This window comes from Mesocricetus auratus, unplaced genomic scaffold, assembly GCF_017639785.1.
Source record: "Mesocricetus auratus isolate SY011 unplaced genomic scaffold, BCM_Maur_2.0 Super-Scaffold_100028, whole genome shotgun sequence".
Lineage (NCBI taxonomy): Eukaryota > Metazoa > Chordata > Mammalia > Rodentia > Cricetidae > Mesocricetus > Mesocricetus auratus.
This window is the reverse complement of record NW_024429209.1, coordinates 24,338,950-24,343,769: the sequence shown is the minus strand read 5'-3', so window position 1 is coordinate 24,343,769 and position 4,820 is coordinate 24,338,950. Positions and strand designations below refer to the sequence as shown.

Sequence of the window (4,820 nt, the reverse complement as noted above, 5' to 3'; positions counted from 1 at the left end):
ATCATTCCCTTTACGGGTGTCAGTCGCAACTGACGCTGGGCAATCCCCACTTACACAGCCAGCATAAGCCCACCTTTGCTTATGCCCAACCCCAAACCAAGGAAGCTACCCACGACCTGCCAGCACCGGCAGCCCATGGACACTGGCTGACTGGGGGCTCCGAGCAGAGGCGACTTTTCTCCGCCTGGCCAGCGGTCCCTCACCCTAGAGGGTACTGGGACAGGTCGGACTCCAAAGAGAGGTCCAGAACTCTAAAGCTACAGGGTCTGCTGTCCATGGTGTTGAAGGCATAGCCTGTAGGAACCCTTTCTCACCCGCGGAACCTCGATTCTCTCCCACCCAGGTGCTCCCAGGACAGCAGGCACCCTTATCTTCCCTCAGTCCCACCCTCCTTTTTTTTTTTTTTTTGCAATGGTCTTACATCTTCGCTTCTAGCCTTCCCAGAGCTTGTTTCTATTTGGAGGGCGCGCGGGGGATGGGGGTGGCACTCCCAAGAGCCTCGGGTTTAGGAGCGCGCTTGCTCTGGGGCCGGCTCTGCACCGTGACTCCTCAAAGACCAGTTCCCTTCACAGACCAAGTACCTCCCTTCGGCCTCCCCTTACTATTTGTGGGAGATTGGGGCTGCACCCCTTCCAGGGGTCAGATCAAGTTTATTTTTCTCTTCTCCGCCGAAACATGCTGGCGCGTTTCCTCCTGGTACTTCTCTGCGTTCAGTCCGGAGCACCGGTTAGGATCCCTGGCTCTCTTTTTCCAATTCCCTGCGTCTTGCCGTCTGGTCTGGTGGACAGGGGGAAGGGCTGTCCTGGGCGTGGGGGTGGAGCTGCCTGTGCGCTGAGAGAAGGGGAGCCCATCCCAAGCTGCCTTTATTTTTTTTTGAGTCCTCCTGGTAGGGACCTTTTTGGTGACCCTGGAACCTTCAGAGGTTCCGTAACAGTCAACTTACTGATGCTGGGCCTTGACTCAGGTTTGTTCTCCCCTGGGCTCCGTTTGGCCCAGCCTCACCTCTCCACGCTCTTTCTTTCCGGCGCAGCCGCCTCTTCCCAGCACACTGCGAATTTGTGTTTGTGGATTTATTTATTTGCTAGCTCCTGGGTACGCGGGGAAGAGGTTGGGGCACGAAGGTGGGACGACATCCCGTCCAGTTGGCTCAGGCTCTGGGTTCCGGAGGCCGCTGCTCCGCGCGCACAAAGGCCATGCGCGCTCGCCGCAGCCCGGCAACTTTGAGACGGGTCAGGTGGCTCAAGGCGGGGTGGGGGCGGGAGAAGGAAGGGAAGGATGCAGGCTACACCCCCCTCCTTTTCCCTCTTGCCCTCCATCCGCGAGAGCCAGCAATAGCGTGGGATTAAACAGATCAACAGAAACCCGTGGAGAACCCCCCTCCCTTTCCGCCCTTTCTTCTTCGTCACACCACCGCCCCCCCTCCGCTCCCCTCCTCTGCAGGAGGCTTGCCATTCCTCCAGAAAGGGGAGGGGCCTTGATCCACATCTGGGAACAGCTGGCCCACAGTCTCTTGACCCTTGATCCCACCCTGGCTTCGAGGAGAGGATAAATGGGGGAAGAAGGCCTTCAGGCTGCCACAGCACCCACAGCCCCCTTTGCATGCATGGCCTGGGGGAGGGAGTGGTCGGACAGATGAAGGGGCCACAGTACAGATGTGGCCAGCCGAGGGAAGAAAGAACAGCTTTGCGGGACCCTTTAGAGTCTTTAAATGGTCCATAGCTTCTCAGATATAGCTTGATGATCGAGGTAGCTTGAAGGCCTTCACTCAGGAAAGTCAGGCACAGTTCAGGTGAGGGCATCTGGGGTTGAGAACGAAGCTCTTGAGGCGATGCAAGGGCATAAACTTGATGCCCCAGGGGAGAGGCCCTGGAGGCACCCCACCCCCCACCCCCAGGTGCCTGGGAGCACACTTTACTGCCAGCCTTATCCCGTGGCGAGAAAGTATAAAACCTTGACTGGCTCCCATACAGCACTCAGAGGTTATGCCTACCAACCTGGAAATTCCTCTAACCCTGGCTGCCCCTAGGCTATGGCCTGGGTGGGGCCAATAGGGAAGGAAAGATCTTCTGGCCTTGCTCCTCCTAGCCCTTTGTAAAGGTGGGGGGGGGCGGGACCCCCACCATGACTGAGTACTGAGGGCGGAGCCAGCCACCACAAAGACTGCAATTGTGAAAGAGGCCCTGGTGCACAATAGGGCAGGGGTGGTGGTTGGGGGGGGCTGGGCCCTCCACATGGAAATGAGGCCAAAGCCCCCTTTTCTCCCTCCTCCTCTGCCTGGCCTCCTCCTCCTCCTCCTCCTCCTCCTCCTCCTCCTCCTCCTCCTCCTCCTCCTCCTCCTCTGAGAGCACTGTGGACAGAACCCAAATGGAAGTCCTTGAAGTGAAATTCAGCTTGGTCCAGGGTCCCTCAGAATCTCCACCAAGGCCTTCAACACTGCTTAGACTTGGAAAGGCCAGGTAACAGCAGGCTGGGATGGGGGTGGGTGGGGGAAGGAGTGAGGAGTGCAAACAGGGCTGACCAGGGAGGGACAAAGAATGAGGGATCCAGGCTGATCTTCTGGCCTATGGCAGCGGCGGGAACAGTCCTTTTGTTCCTCAGGGTCCAGTCTTTTGGCTAGTGGAATATCCTTGGCTATGTTCTGACGCGCCTGTGAATCCTGTGTTTCCAGGTGACTCCCCCCCCCAGCCACCCACCAAGGCAAAGATGACAAAATCTGCTCTCTTCAGCACTGTCCCTTTCAGAGTGGGGCTTGGCTCTTATGAAGATATTTCTCTTTATCTCCAGGGCAAGCCTGTGACACCAGGCAGAATGCTGTGGAAGGCTGGCTCTACCCTAGGGGTCTTTTAATTTTTTTTAGTAAAAATTGCATTTATTTATTTATTGCTTATTTGTATGTATGTATTGGGGGACTGGAGATCATATGGGGGAACTTGTGGGAGTCAATCTTCTTCTTCCATTGTGAAGCATCAAACTCAGGTTTGGCAGCAAGTCCCCGTCTGGTGAATCATTTTACTTTCACCTAGGAACCTTGATGTCAATAAAAATCACCTGGGAGCTAGGATCCAGGGCTGCCCCAGTACTAGCCAGAAGAAGGGGTCAAGTACCAGAGCAGAAACCTGGGGACGGGGATGCTTTCTGGTCTCCTTGGAGTCTCCTGATGGGTTTCATAGGCCCACTTCAAGCATGGAAAATTCCTGGCAGGGTTACCCCATTAGAGGATCCTTCTTTCAGAACTTAGACTTCAGAACAGCCGGAACAGACCCCCTGAAGAGCAAAGGCAGGGATTCCTGGGGCCTGAGGAGTCTTCTCCAATGGGACCTTACCCCCTAAATGACTGCTCATCTTAGAGCCAGGCACAAGAAAGGTGGAATGGAGACCAAGGCTCTTTGCCACCTTTCCCCTTGCTGAATATGCACGGGGCAGAGTCCTCCATGCTGCTCCTGCTGCCTCCACCATTTATAGCCTGATCTCTGGGTAGGGAGCAAGGAGTATCTGGCTTCCAGGTGCTCCTCTGGACCCCCTCCCAGGTGCAGGCTCCCCAGGAAGACACCTTCCCAAAGTAGTAGAGAGAGGTTCTGCTCTACACAAGGGATGTTCTTCTTTGTACTGGCCCCTTAGGGTCTCTGAGGCCCCAGACGTCAGGGCCCCACAAGAGGAAGAAGCCCCATTACATGACACCTGCAATACTCAGCTGGCTTCATCTGGAGTCTCAGACTGAGGTTTCTGAGCTGTGTCTTGGCTCAGGGCTGGTGGGGACACAGCAGAAAGAAGCCCTTGCTTGGGCTACAGGGCTGTCTTGTCAAGGTATGCTGGGAAAGGGCTTGCTCCAGCTGGCTTGTCTGTAACACATCCAGCTGCGCTCTCCCTCCCAGACAGCCTGCTACCCTCCCAAAGGATGCCTGTCCCCATTGGTCTCTACGCACCTGCACAGGCTCAGCTAGCTGGGCTGTTCCACTGTCCTCACTGCCAGGGGATCTTTAGGAATGTCCAGGGTTTGCCGTCTGCTAATAGGACAGTAGCCCTTCCTTCCTTCTCTCTGCATCTGCCAACCCTGTAAATCACCTACCTCAGGGTTGCCCATGCTGGATTACCACAGCTCCCTGTGTTTCTCTGGGCTAGGCCTCTGGAAGGGGAGAGAAGAGGATGGGAGGGAAAACCCTGGATAGCAGGATTGGCTGTGAAGTGAGCAAATGCCTTGGCCCCACCTAACTCCAATTACAAGGAGGGAGCTCAAGAGCCCAGGCCAGTGGTGCAGAGGTATGGGCCACATGCTATAATGATTGGCCACAAGGAAGGTAGCGTTACTAGTCTGTGACAAGTGCTCGGTCCTCTTATGTGGGCAGTCTGGACAGGACAGGCTTGCCCAGCCTAGGCAGAGTTGCGTAAAGACTGCACCCTGGGCAGTTGTGCCCAGAGAAAGGCTTTCATCACGTCTGACACTCACAGATGCTCTCTGACATCCCATGATCAGGTTGGGATGTGGGTAGAGGCCATTTGGCCCATTTGTTCATAATTGTGTTCATTTTAAGATATTGTTCATTTAGGGCAAGTGGTAGTGGTAGTTCACTGATCGCAGAAATAAACTCTCTTTAAACATGGGCACTTAAATAAAAAGAGTGGGCGGAAGAGGTGTGAGTTCAACAGAACAGGAGGTGGGTGTCTGTTCCCAGTGGTGTGGGAAAAGCTTGCAAGGGGCTTAGGTGTTCCCCAAAGGTCTCTCCACCTCTACACAAAGGTTCCCATCAGCTGCAGTATCTCAAATTCTGATTTGTGACTTTTTTTATACCATTTTTTTTCCTGGAGGGTACTTGGAGGAAGGC

The 4,820-nt window shown here is 55.0% G+C and overlaps 1 long non-coding RNA gene across 4 annotated transcripts; it reads left to right on the top strand.

The window, feature by feature from the left end:
• The first annotated feature begins 619 nt into the window (after positions 1-619).
• Positions 620-2,876, top strand: LOC121134524. 4 transcript variants are annotated; one of them, XR_005871617.1, is made up of 3 exons: positions 620-726; positions 2,358-2,456; positions 2,785-2,876. It is a non-coding gene; the product is annotated as an uncharacterized LOC121134524 (long non-coding RNA). The 4 variants fall into 4 exon arrangements; XR_005871614.1 differs by lacking the exon at positions 620-726 and adding an exon at positions 2,599-2,668 and having other exon boundaries at positions 2,307-2,456; XR_005871613.1 differs by lacking the exon at positions 620-726 and having other exon boundaries at positions 2,307-2,456.
• The last annotated feature ends 1,944 nt before the right edge of the window (positions 2,877-4,820 follow it).